The following is a 14,512-nucleotide window of genomic DNA, read 5'->3' on the forward strand; positions in this document are numbered from 1 at the left end:
GGTCGCGTTGAGGTCCGCGCCGCAGGGTCTGCGGAGCCAGTTCCCGCGCTCCCTGCAGCGAAGCGGCCGCGCAGCCCGCCCCCGCCGCCGGACGCGGCCCGCCTCCACCAGGTCGCGACCCTTTTCCCCTCAGGTCCGTCCTCCTTCCCGGCCCGCTCCCCTCAGGTCCGTCCTCCTCCTTCCCGGCCCGCTCCCCTCAGGTCCGTCCTCCTCCTTCCCGGCCCGCTCCCCTCAGGTCTGTCTCCTTCCCGGCCCGCTCCCCTCAGGTCCGTCCTCCTTCCCGGCCCGCTCCCCTCAGGTCCGTCCTCCTCCTTCCCGGCCCGTTCCCCTCAGGTCCGTCCTCCTCCTTCCCGGCCCGCTCCCCTCAGGTCTGTCTCCTTCCCGGCCCGCTCCCCTCAGGTCCGTCCTCCTTCCCGCCCGCTCCCCTCAGGTCCCTCCTCCTTCCCGCCCGCTCCCCTCAGGTCCGTCCTCCTTCCCGGCCCGCTCCCCTCAGGTCCCTCACCCCCCACCCGGCCCGCTCCCCTCAGGTCTGTCTCCTTCCCGGCCCGCTCCCCTCAGGTCCGTCCTCCTTCCCGCCCGCTCCCCTCAGGTCCCTCCTCCTTCCCGCCCGCTCCCCTCAGGTCCGTCCTCCTTCCCGGCCCGCTCCCCTCAGGTCCCTCACCCCCCACCCGGCCCGCTCCCCTCAGGTCCGTCCTCCTTCCCGCCCGCTCCCCTCAGGTCCCTCCTCCTTCCCGCCCGCTCCCCTCAGGTCTGTCCTCCTTCCCGCCCGCTCCCCTCAGGTCCGTCCTCCTTCCCGCCCGCTCCCCTCAGGTCCCTCCTCCTTCCCGCCCGCTCCCCTCAGGTCTGTCCTCCTTCCCGGCCCGCTCCCCTCAGGTCCGTCCTCCTCCTTCCCGGCCCGCTCCCCTCAGGTCTGTCTCCTTCCCGGCCCGCTCCCCTCAGGTCCGTCCTCCTTCCCGGCCCGCTCCCCTCAGGTCCGTCCTCCTTCCCGGCCCGCTCCCCTCAGGTCCGTCCTCCTTCCCGGCCCGCTCCCCTCAGGTCTGTCTCCTTCCCCGGCCCGCTCCCCTCAGGTCCCTCACCCCCTTCCCGGCCCGCTCCCCTCAGGTCTGTCCTTCCGCTCCCCTCAGGTCCCTCCTCCTTCCCGGCCCGCTCCCCTCAGGTCCCTCACCCCCTTCCCGGCCCGCTCCCCTCAGGTCCCTCACCCCCCACCCGGCCCGCTCCCCTCAGGTCCCTCACCCCCCACCCGGCCAGACCGCTGGACCCGGCCCACGAGCAGGCCGAGGAGGGAGGCTGGTGCGGGCCGAGGAGGGAGGAGAGCCGGCGCGAGTCAGGTGCGTGGCGGGCCGGCTGCGGACGGCCCCTGGAGGGCGCCCTGGCGCTCCGCTGGGAGAGGGGCTCCCGGGGTGGCATGGCCGCTGGCGTGGCTGTCCCCTCACCTCCTCTAGGAAACGCCCCGCTGTATCCCCGGCCTCACCCCTTCCACTCGCCGCCCTGGAGGCTATCTCCTTGTGGGTTTAATCTGCGTTTCCCTGCTTACTAACGAGGTCGCTCTTTCATAAGTTTGTGGGCCATTTGTATTTCCTCCTTTTTTTTTAAGTGTCTCTTCACGTCCCTGCCCCACCCCCCTTTGATGTCTCTGTCTCCTGGTTCCCCGCTCCGTGTTGGGATGGGTGTTGCACATGATCTCCTCCTGCCTCTTTACCCTCTTAATGAAATGGTGTCCTATAAAGAGAAGTTTGTTATTTTAAAGTAGTTGAATTGTATCTTTCTTTTAAGGTTGGTGCTTTTTACTTTTTTTTTTTTTTTTGTAGAAATCCTTCTCAAGGTGTTAGGAATGGTGTATGTTCTAGAAGGTTTGTTTTGCTTCACACTTAGTCCTGTAATTAGAGTGGCCTTAGTACCTAGGTTTACGTCTCCTCTAGCATCTGAAGTGCCTGTACAGTTCTCTTATGCTTTTCTTCTAGGGGAAGAGTTGTTAGCACTTCTTTGCTAGTTCCGATTCTGGCCATTGTACTAGCAGACTGATGGCTTCTGGTGTGGTGTGGAGAACATACGGAGGAGCCGGGTCTGGGCCCAGCTTTCACACCTACGGCCGGCCAGTGGCATCCATCCTCAGTGCCCTGTGCTCCGGGAGGCTGTGGGGAGCCCATCGCAGCTGAGCTGGGGCCTGCTTCATTGGTTCCTACCCAGGGCAGATCCCGCTGTGGTGGCAGTCAGCGGGGCTCTGCTTCTGGGCTGGGAAGACAGCTGTGGGCTTTCGGATAGAAAACATCCCTCGGAAGCAGGTTAATAATAAGCTTCATGTGTGTAAATGACTGTAAAACACAAGGGAAGACATGTTAGGTACAATTGGTTTGTTTGACAAGTTACATTTCTGGAGTCAAAATATATAGTATGTTCCTTCTACTGTTGAGTTTGCTGCCAGTAGAAATGCCTCACACTGTTGTCAGCCAGTGGCCGGTACGTGATGAGTGCAGAGTAATGCACCGAGCAGTGGAAGGCAGGTCCCGTGTGAGAGGGTTCTGGTCCACCGGGTACATACAGAGACCCATGTGCCTCCTGGTACAGATATGTCAGGGCTTAACGGAAGGTCTGAGTGCAAGCATTACTTTTCTCCTGGGGCATAGTTTATGTTCAACAAATTAACCTGGGCTCTCTTTTTTCTACTCTGACCCTTGTACTTTGCTATTGACATCAGTTTATCCTCCTTCACCCCTAATAGTCACACATAAACCCCAATGGGTTTCAGTCTCCCCTTCCCTCTAACTCTCCATCTCCCCCATTGAACCTTTTCCGCTCCAGGTGAGAAGGTCTCTTGGCCAATGAGAACTCCCAACAGTGCTAGCGTAGAACCCAGCATATAGCAAGCACTCTGTAAACATGTGTGGAATGAACTCTTACCTTGGCCATGTTTGCATGACTTTGTATAACCAGCAGGAGGGCAGACAGCTGAGTTTCTTAGTGATTATCATTGACTTCCAGGCTTAGCCCCTTGTTTGTGATTTAGGTGTTAGGGATTTTTTTTTTTCTTAGAAACAAAAACACTAGTTCTCTTCAAGGTAGTATTGCCGCCTGTATTTAGATATGTGAATTAGGACGTGCACATGAACTTCTAGTTGTACTTTTCTACAGTTTCTGCAAGTTTTCCTTTGCCAAAGATCGAAGGGAGGGAGGGAATGATCACATTTTTAGCTGCTTCATCTACCTACCACCTTAGTATCACAAGGAGAAACAAGTGTTGAAATTAATGAGCAGAGTGTAAGGAAGGAGCTACGGACACAATGTGACCCTGGGAGCTGGGCGTGCCTGGCTGAGTGGTGAGAGGGGGCAGCCAAGGGCAAGGGGCAAGGAGCACCAGACTCAGAGCACTGGAGGTTGGCTCATTGGCTTTGCAAAGGGAAGGATGACTGTAAGCAGAATCAAAGTGAAGATACCATGAATCACTTGTGATGAAGAGTTTACTCCCAGCAAATGATAGTTTCTATAGAAAAAGTTAAAAATGGACCGTGGTTAACAAAGATTACACCATCAGAAAGAGCTGAGGAACGACCTAACTGCCTCTGTTTAACTTGTGGCAGTGGGGGAGGAGGTGGAGACAGGCAGACACGTGTGCAGGCCAGCTCTGGGAATCTCTGCCCTCTTGGCTCAAGCTCTTCCAAATGCTTTTCAGTGCATGACTTTGCTGTTATTTGGGGAATAGAGGGAGACTTGTTCATTCTGCTAATAGAGACTGAGTACCTTTTATGTGTTAAGCAGTTATTAAACCCTGGAAATTCCAATGTGAGTAAGAAAGTGACTCCTTCAGCGAGCTCACAGTGTGGTCAGGAAGACAACCGAGAAAACAATGACAGTGCAGCATGTGCGGGGGTTAGAGAGGAGAACCTGGAGTATGAGGGCAGGGCCTGGGCCATTCTCCTGGGGTTCGGGAAGAGTTACCTTTGATGTAAGGCTGAATGAGAATGGACAGCGGAAGAAGGAAGGTCGCTAGGACATGTGGGACAGTGGGGCTTGGAGGGGAATCCTAGGAGTCTGATGAAGTAGAGGAGGGCCTGCAGCAGTGAATTCTGCCAAGGCGGAGGCTGAAGGTTCATGGGCGCTGTGACAGAAACGAGGCTACATGGGAGGCAGAGCCTGGTGAGGAAAAGCCAGAGCTCTTTCCTGTGGCTGACCCTGGACTCCAGCCCACCCAGCGTGGCATCAGTCTAGCCATCACTCTCTGTCCCAAACACTGGAGATATATACAGTAATGTCCGTTATCCTGAAAACAGCTATTCATTTGGAGTGGTGCTGAAGCCAGTGTTTTTGGAACTCTGATTAAGCAGTGATATACATGGCCAAGTATCCCAATCCCAGAGAAACAGAGGTCATAATATTAGTGATATGTGAGTGCCCACTGGATGCCAGGCACCATTGGCAGTGCTGGACATGTACTTTCTCACTTCACCCTCCCTTTGACCCAAAGAGGCAGGTGAGGTGTTAGTCCCATTTTACAGATGAGGACACAGGCTCAGAGGCTGAGTGACATAGTAAGTGATGGAGCTGGGATTTGAATCCCCTGTACCTGGCCTGAAAGAGAAGTGGCAGGGTTAGGATGGAGAAAAACAAGAAATGAAAGTTTAAAAAAGCAGAAATTGGCCCTAGCCAGTTTTGCTCAGTGGATAGAGCGTTGGCCCACAGACGGAAGGGTCACAGATTGAAGGGTCCCAGGTTCAATTCTGTTCAAGCCTGCATCCGGATGCAGGCTTGATCCCTGGCCCTGGTCAGGGCACATGTGGGAGGCAACCAATCCATGTGTCTCACCTGTCGATTTCTCTCTCTTTGTCTCTCTCACTTCCTTCCACTCTCTGTAAAAAAACCAATGGAAAAGTATCCTCAGATGAAGATTAACAACAACAAAAAGGCTGAAATGAGAATGAGGATTATCAGTTGTAAAGGCAGAAAAACATAGAACTTCTGACAACAATTGCAGAAAGTCAACTCTGCAAAGTCTGAAAGGACTAGGGGTGGGGAGTGAAGTAGTGGGGGTTGGGGAAGGATCCCCAGGTCTGCTGTGCCAGACCCTGAATTCAGGAAAATTGGTATTGAACTTTGTCACACCACCTGAGCACTGCAGGGACCTTGGAGAGCTAATTCAATGCCTCTAATGTGGAAATTGAGGCCAGAGGAAAAATGTCTACGAAAGTCACAGCCAGAACAGAATCCAGGTCTTCCTACCTGCAGACTAACGTTTCTGCAGTTTGGCAGCCACTCATCCTCCTGCTAATACCCTAATTTTCCTCTAAGGAACCACCCTTTGCCTCGCTGAGCCCTCACTCATACCATGGGTCTTGGTCTGCTCTGGCTGCTGAAACAAGAGCACCATAGGCTGGGTGGCTTACCCAACAAGTATTTCTCACTGTTCTGGAGACTGGGAAGCCCAAGGTGAAGGCTGCAGTAGCTCTGCTGTCCGGTGACAGCCTACTTCCTGACTTGCTAGATCCTCACAGGGGAGGGGGCTGCAGCTGTCACATACCTTATAAAGGAAGTACTCTCATCATGACTTAATTACCTCCCAAAAGCCCCGTCTCCAAATTGCATCCATTGGGATTAGGATTTCAATTTAGGAATTTGAGAGGGGGGATGTAAATCTGTAACTCATAACAACCCACATCTCCAGACTAAGCCGGTCCATGAATGCCATTCCCTCACAAGATAGGTTCCAGGTTAGATGTAGGACTGCACAAAGCCATCAGGATGAATCAGAGGCTTCTGCCTTTTCTCCTAGTAGAGCTGACCCACGTGAGGCCTCCCCAGTCATCACAATCAGGGGAAAAGTCTGTCTGCATCTTGGCAAGGAGCGAGATCCAGGAGGGAAGGAGGGAGCAGTGACAGTTCCAGCCTCTAGGAGCACTGTGCCCGACCTTCCATCAGTCACATAGTCTTTTTTTGTTCTTCTCCATCCTAACTTTAGGAACACCATCACCTGCCTACCTCTCTGGGATGGCTGAGAGATGAAGTGAGAAGATGTGTGCACAGCCCTTACATCAGTGCCTGGCACCCAGCAAGCTCACATATTACTGGTATTCATATCAGTGACTTTGAATTAAGTTTCTTTCACACAAAGGATCTGAACAAAACAGTGACCTGTTACTGCGACCACACCACACTGTATTCACAAAATTGCACATTGAGGTAATTGAAAGGGAGGATATCCTGGATGAACTTGGTTTAATTAGGTGAGAGCCCTTTTAAAGAGGGATGCAGCTCTTTTTGAGGCTAGAAACTCCTGCTGGCCTTGCAGAAGCAAACAGCTGTGTTGTGAGCAGCCTCTGGGGAGGGCCACAGGACAGGGGACCACAGACCTTTAGGTTCAGAGGGCAGGCAACAGCGCACAAGAAGCTGGGGCCCACCGAAACCGGTTTGCCTCAGTGGTAGAGCGTCGGTCTGCGGACTGAAAGGTCCCAGGTTTGATTCCGGTCAAGGGCACTTACCTTGGTTGCGGGTGTGCAAGAGGCAGCTGGTCGATGTTTCTCTCTCATCGACGTTTTTAGCTCTCTATCTCTCTCCCTTCCTCTCTGTAAAAAATAAATAAAATATATTTTTTTAAAAAGCTGGGGCCCTCAATCCTCAGCTGTAAGGAACTGAATCCTGCCAACAGGATTGAACGGGGCTGACAGCAGATTCCTCCCCACTCCTACTTTCAGGTGAGAACGCAGCCTGGCCGACTCCTTTGTGAGACCCTATGGGGAGGACTAGCTAAATAAGCTGTGCTGACTCCTGACCCATGGAAACTGAGATAATAAATGAGCATTGTTTTAAGTTGCTAAATCTGTTGGTAATTTGTGGTGTAGCTTAGAAAACTAATACAGCAGGAGATTGCTAATATTTGGGTATGTTGTTTTCCCAGATTATAAAGTGTTTCTGTCTGTGTAAGTAGAAACGGGTGAATGCATGAGACCAATAAACAAAGTCAGTGGTGGCCCCAGAATGAGCAGGAACTGTCAGCATTGGTGGTTACTCCTGAGAACCATGGGTGCCTAGCCCAGTGCTCACACACAAAAGCTGGATAATGAGCAGGTCAGAGTGAGTTACCAGGCAATGCACACCCAGATGTCCTCAAGAGAAGACAGACCACGAAGATGCAATCCTTCATTTCTTGGTGACATATTCATAAATGGTCTTGCTCATTTTAATACAGTACTAAGAATGCAAACATACATTTTTAATAATGCTAATTAAATCACTATTTTGCAGTGACAAGACTAGGCTAGCCAATCATAAAATCCCAAAGGTGGGTTATGTAATATTACCAAGCAAGACTTTTTTTTTTTTTTTTTTATAGAGAGGAAGGGAGAATGATAGAGAGAAACATCAATGAGCCGAAACCGGTTTGGCTCAGTGGATAGAGCATCAGCCTGCGGACTGAAAGGTCCCGGGTTCGATTCCGGTCAAGGGCATGTACCTCAATTGCAGGCATATCCCCAATAGGGGGTGTGCAAGAGGCAGCTGATCGATGTTTCTCTCTCATCGATGTTTCTAACTCTCTATCCCTCTCTCTTCCTCTCTGTAAAAAATCAATAAAATATATTAAAAAAAAAAAAAAAAAAAAAGGAAGAAAGTACTACTAGTCATGAACATAGGGAATGGCCTGGACAGAGTGGACCTTGCTGGGCTCCTCCCGAAAGCCCTTGCTTTTCTTGCTGTTCTGGACCTGCATACCTGTAGGCACAGCACCTGGTACCCCCTTCCTCCTGGCAGAGGTATAGAACTGCATTTCCCTTTCTGTTAGGTCTACTTTGGAACAGCGGAAGGAACTTGTCCTAGGAAAGGAAGGAAAGTGACCCACAAAAGTGAACTAATGAATGATGGTCTCATTTGAGGGGGGCTTGGTTCCTGGAATCAAGGGGGCCATTCTTGCCTAGTCATGGGCATAGGAAATACCTTACTATGGGACTTTGTCTTTGGTGCCTGTCATATTTTATTCTCGCCTCCTTGGCCCTACAGTCCCTCTCATGGTTATGGTTTTTATCAGGAATTGCCTTGGCAGTGGAATTAAACAGGCAATTTCCTGAACCTCTCCAGCTCCCAGAGTGAAATGTGGTAAGCGGCACTGAGCCTCTTCCTAGTAGCAGGACTCCAGGCTCAGAACCTGAGAATCTTCATGGTAGGGCAGGATTGTGAGGCTGCATTCTGAACTGGCCCTGCCCAGTTCCTCCCTGGTCACCCCACCTGAGATGGCTCTTCCCCCTTGGCTTTCTCCTCCACCGTTCATTCATGTGGTTGGCCATAGCCTGTCTTCTGCTGGAGCATAAGGGGTCTTTTCCCAGCTCAGTCCTCAGGCTCCCTCTCCCCACCCAGGGGCAGCTCACTGACGTTAGCCATGACCACAGTGCAGGCAGAAGGTAGGAGCCAACACACGGCCAAGGAGGGAGGGCAGGGTGGGCCTGGCAAGGAGAGGATGGAGGGACCTGAGAGGAGGAGAAGGGAGGGGGGAAGAGAAGAGGGGTCCTTGTAGCAGAGGTGGCTTCTCTCCTTCCTGAGGATCCTTGCCCCGGGCTTCCTGAAGCACCTCCTCACAGCCTTGGTTTCCTGCTTCCTCTGCACCTGCAGGAGAGCTGAGTTCTGGGTGTTGATGCAAAATAGAATAATGGCCGAGGGAAGGAGACCATGACCCCACGGGCCTGCAAGGGCCCTGTAAAAAACACCATTACTAGGAAATGCTGACTTACAGAGAGGCTTTCTAGGTTTCATTGCATGAGTAAGTGTGGTCCATGGGGCAGAATGACAGTGAGGAATACCTCTTAGAGCAGGGGTGGGGATCGTAGAGGCCCGTGAAGTCATTTGGCCGTGCAAAGGCTTTCGAGTGGTTCACAAGTCCCTTACCCTAGGAAGTGACCTCTCCATCTCAACGTGGCAGTGGTCATTTGCTTGCACCAACCAAAGAAGATGCCCAGTTGTCACCACATTCAGTACTCTGTGACTGGTAACAAGTTCACGTTTACCTTGGTTTCTCTCTGTCATCATAAGCACTGGTGACAGATCATAGGGAAATACCTCTGTAAATCTGAGTAACTCCTCTTGACAGAGGGTAGAAAAGTTTCAGTTATATCGTTTCCCCTGAGTGATACTCTAATCTCAGGAAGCCACTGAGGGAAATCCCACAGACTATCAGTCATCTCCATGGGCATCTTCCCTATGAGCTGGGCACTCGAGATTTCTCCAAACCAGGAATGGCCTTATGGAATGATCCAGACCTATTGCTAGCCTGAGTAGGGGATGTACTTCACGGTCTAAGGGCCAGAGCTCAGTTCTGGAGGTGAGAGACCTAGGTTGGAATCCTCACTTACTAGCTTCTTCCTTGAAGTCCCATTTAGTGGGATTCTATCATTCCTGAAAGGCAATGAAATAAAAATGCCTCCACAGAGGAGACATCGTTACAATTCTGAACGGGTATGGAAATCCTGGTGTAAGAAAGCAGGCTCAGAGGCGAAGCTCAAGTCACACAGGGAATTTGTAGAACAACCCAGATGGGAACCAGGTGGTTCTAACCACAGCCCACTTCCTCCTCGTGCCTCCCTCAACATCCAAATTTGGCTGAAGTCTGCTTGCATTCCCCCTGCCCCCAATCTCAGAAGAGCCCCTGTACTGTTACTCTGAATATGACAGATAAAAGGTGCTAACCTAAATTTGTGTGTGGTTGCCACAAATGTGTTGATGACCGTGTCTGAGCCTCTTACTAGTCTGCATGTTAGTACATCTGTGAATTCTGCAAGGCTTTTCAGTGCAGCTGCTTAGAAACTTATTCAGCTAGAAACTGGCCCGTTCTGAATTTACTCTGTTCTTGTGAGAATTGCTAGAAAATGCTGACTTACAGAGATGCTTTCTAAGTTTCACTGTATAAGTAAGTGTGGTCCATGGGGCAGAATTATAGTGAGGAATACCTCTTAGAGCAGGGGTGGGGATCGTCTGGCCCGTGGGTCGAAGAGGCCCGTGAAATCATTTGGTCCGGCCCTGCATTAGGAGTGAGTTAATTAAATGTTTGACGAAATATAGCAGCCTAATTTTAAGTTGATAATTTTGCATGACCTGAGAATGATGTTATAAATATCCAAATGGCCCTTGGCAGAAAAAAGGTTCCGCACCCACATCTTAGAGAATGGAGGGAGTAGTATGGATTTTAATACCTTAATATGTATATTACTTGTGATAAGGTTTATCACGTGACTTAGCATGAAGTTGTATGTCATTTAAAATTTTTGCACTTAATTTAGAAAATATTTAGAAATACTTGCCTGGTAGAATTGTAGTAAGGCTTACCATAAAACTTAAAACTCAGTGTTTATCTAAGATAAACATTTAGCAAACATTCATCAAATATTTGGCGAGGGCCTTCTGTGAGCTGAGCACTTGTAATTGGTTACAGCATTGGATTTTGAAATGAATTTGCTTCCCTTTTTTTTGTTCGTTTCTTGCCACAATCCCAACCATGTGAGGTCCTAGCTTAAATGTGCAAGAGACTCATGTGATGGGTTATAAGTACTTCCCGAGGCATGCGGGAAGGTCTCACTTACCGTTTTGGTTTCCTCTGGCTCCACTGCCCCACCAGTTCCCTTGCTGAGTGCTCCCAGCAAAAACCTACACACAGCAGTTAAAATCATACGTACTCACTTTTATGGAAATTGCAATACTACAGTCTGTTTTAATGGAGGCATGGTATAAAAGTAGATTCCTAGCAGAATTTCAGCTGACTGAAAAACATGCACAGAGGAAGGTATGTTCCAAATCTTCTGCAATAGGAACGGATTCCTGTTAACATCGGCAAACCAGTGGCTGGCTTTTCTTGTGCACTTTGTGTGGAGGCAGTGCGCTGTGACCCTTAGGGTCCCGTGGGCTGGTTCTGGGATCTGAAGAGCCATCTTTCCTGGCTCAGAGTCCTCCAAAAGGTTCGGAAGCCTCTCTGGGCCTCGGGCTCCTCACCAGGCCGTTGGGGCTGTTGATACCTACCTTGGCCGGTGGTAAGCTGAGATAGAAAGTATGTTGCAGGGAAGGTGGCACGTGGTCTCTGCAGTGTCACTGACTTCAGTCAGCTCTTCCCCCGAAGATCATGGCTCTTTAGCCTGGTCAAGCACCCATCCTCCTCTCTCCTCCGACCCCGGCACTCCCTCTCTGTCCCAGGTTTCAGCTGCTGAACTGCTTCCTGTTTATATAGAAAATAAGCCATCAGATGAAAGCAACTCCTCCTTCCAGCTGCCCACCTGCACCAGTGCCCACGTGCTGCACCTTCTCCCCAGGCCTGTGGTGACTGCCCCCCGGAGCACTAGACTCCATCCCTTGTGCCACCTCCTTCCCTCTTCCAGTTCAGACGGTTCCCCTGGCTTATCAACACACTGTGACTTTCCCTCCCATTAAAACAAACGAGCAAACACACAGAAGCTGGTCCTCCTGGTCTCTTCACGGCTCTGCCCACCTCGACTTACCCACTCTGACCCCCATGTAAAATCACAGGCCACTGCACCTCCTGTCCACCTCACTTTGTTTGCCCATGACTCTGCTCATTTTATACCCCCCTCCCCACCACAGCGCTTACCACTTTCCAACACTACCCCTACCCCATTAGAGTGTGGACTCCACAAGGTAGACTACCACCTGTTTTACTGCATCCTGGGCAAAGTATGTGTTCCAAAATATTTGCCAGGTGGGTGGACAGCTGTTAGCCACTGAGCTGGTCTCAGACCTTTTATCATAGGATAATGCTTCACAGACACCTTCCTGCATGTGCCCTCTGATTAGGGATCACTTTGGGATTTGCATGCACCAAGTAAGCAGGTGCCAGTGTGAGCTGGCCTCCTCCCCACTCCCTGTGCTGCCGCTTCTGATCCACATCCAAACTCTAGCACCACTGTCACCTGAGCTGGAAACCTGACCATCCTGTCTTCCACATCCACCCCGGAGGTCATCAAGTCTTAATAGGCTCTTAATCTCTTTCACACCTTTCTTCTCTGTCTCCACTGCTGCCCCTTCCTCCTGGATCCCCTGTGCCTTTTCCATTTACAGGGCTGCGAAGTCATTGTTCTGATATGCAGATCTGATGCGCCTTCTCCCAGTTTAAACTCTGTGCAGTTCTGCTATGAGCTCTTACAGGCTGCCAACCCACCTCCAATATCTGGTCCTGTCCCCTTCCTCCCTCCAGCCCCACCCTTGCCTCCTGGAGATCCTCCCTGGACTCCAGCCACACCAAGTGATTCAGTCTTGGCAGGTCGTGGGCTGTGGCTCGCTCTTTGGGACTGGAGTTCACTCTGCCTGAATGCTTATCCCTGGTCCTGCAGGCCAAGTCACCGCTGGCCTTCCAGGTGGGGCTTCCTCCTGCCTCTCAGGCGCGCAGGGCTCCCCGGCACCGGTAGCCCTCTCACCGCGCTGCTGCTGTGAATGTTGTCTGGCTCCCTAACGAGCTGTTCCTTTTTTAAAAATATATAGTTTATTGATTTTTTACAGAGAGGAAGAGAGAGGGATAGAGAGCTAGAAACATCGATGAGAGAGAATCATTGATCAGCTGCCTCTTGCACACCCCCTACTAGGGATGTGCCACAACTAAGGCACATGTCCTTGACCGGAATCGAACCTTGGACCTGTTAGTCCACAGGCTGATGCGCTATCCACGGAGCCAAACCGGTTTCGGCAGGCTGTTCCTTTTGTGTGTTCCCGGTCAGTCCAGCTTGCATGGTGGAACCTGGGATAGTGTGCCACACTCCGGTTGTTGGATGAACGGAGGAGAGGGACCTGCTTTGGTCAGTGGGCAGCCTTCGTCACCATGATGCTGGGAAATTCCCAGCCACACCATGTCGTTCACTAATGCGGCTCCCAGGATTGCCAAGCTGGGGCACTTCGGGGAGGAAGTCAGCTTTGGAAGAGAAGGAGCCAGAGGCTACATGTTTTGTGGAGTTTGACTAGCAAACACAGGCCTGGAAGAAGGGAAAATTAACCATGGAACTGAAGGGACAGCTGCCAACTCACATCTGGTCCAACAGGGAAGGACATCGCTGAGCTGGCCGACGCTGCGCGCTGGCAGTTTGCACGGCAGGGATGGACAGGGACCCCGTGGGTGTCCGCAGCTGTCCAGGTGTTAGGAGGTCTGACTGGAGCCCACTTCTCCTCACTGGCTGATGGGGTTTGGCATGGGGTTGCACCAGTTTTTGCCAGCAGGGGCTTTCACTTTCAGCTGTCCTAATCCTATGGCTCACTTCTCAGCTGCTCTGTGGAGCCCAGGGCCTTGCCACTCCAGGCCAGGACCTTACCTGACCCCCTCAGCGAGGATCCGTTCTTGACCTGGCTCTCCCCTAATGCTAGCCCAGGCCCTTCCCTGGCCTGCCCCTCAGTCCTCCCGGCAGGACAGGCAGGGTGATGGGAATGAGCTCTGGGACTATCCCTGTGAGAAATAAATAAGACGATGTTGATCCTGAGAAGAATATACCTGCCAAAAAGGACTCCTCATGGTTAATTAGGCTCAAGTTAATAACCAGAGCCTAGGGGCCATTGCTTACACAGGTCCCTCATGTACACCACATTTCAGGGGAAACTTCCAGGCTTTCTGTCCGTCTTCTAGCCCAGCTGAGCTGACTCTTGTGGGAGTGCCAAGGATCAAAATTGGACCAATGGGACTGAGGCTTTCCCCATCCAATCTGCTGCACAACTATATCCTCATTAGCATTTTTACTGAACCATTAGAGGAACTCCATTCCAACCAATCAGGACAGTGGTGGTTAGACTATTTGCATGAAAGTGGGCCAATCAGGGATCAGGGGTGGGCACTTCTTTCTATATAAGTCTGCTTTGAGACACTCACTTCCAGTTTACACCAAAGACATACTTGGTGGCTGGAATTACCGCACCAGTGGAGCTGTAACATCCCGTTAGGGTTGCTTACTGTTGAGTTGAATTGGCTACAGCAAGCGACCTTCAGTTGACATTGGTGTGTTAGGAGCAATTGAAGATCAGGCAGGGAGCTGCAGTTGTCCCTGACCTACGTCAAAATTCAGGCCACATGACAAAGGACGGGAGGTTCCGAGGAGCTGCAAACGTGAGGGGCCTCAGGCTTGCAGAGCTTTCTTTTCTCTTTTTGTGTTAAGCCTCACACAGGATAACCCCCCCCCACACACACACACACACACACATTGATTTTTAAAGAGAGTGGAAGTGAGGGAGGGAGGGAAAGAAGGGAGGGGAGAGAGGCACATGGGTTGGTTGCCTCCTGCACAGACTAGGGCTGGGGATGGGACTGAGACCCATTCCCTTTGTGCGGGGGACAATCTAACCACTGAGCCACACCGGTCAGGGCTGCAGATCGTTCTTTTTGAAGTGTTGTTACAAACCCATTAAGCATTAGGTTTGACAACAAAAATGCTTCAGTGATGGAGCCTGACAGAGGGATCTCGGTCAAGTGTAGGTCACGTCCTCACTACTGAGCCTCAGTGTCTGGTCTGTAAATTAGGAATAAATACCTCCTGAGTTACTGTGACAGTTAGCCACGCCGAGGAACAGT

Source organism: Pipistrellus hanaki, assembly GCF_964339955.1.
Source record: "Pipistrellus hanaki genome assembly, chromosome: 5".
Taxonomy (NCBI): domain Eukaryota; kingdom Metazoa; phylum Chordata; class Mammalia; order Chiroptera; family Vespertilionidae; genus Pipistrellus; species Pipistrellus hanaki.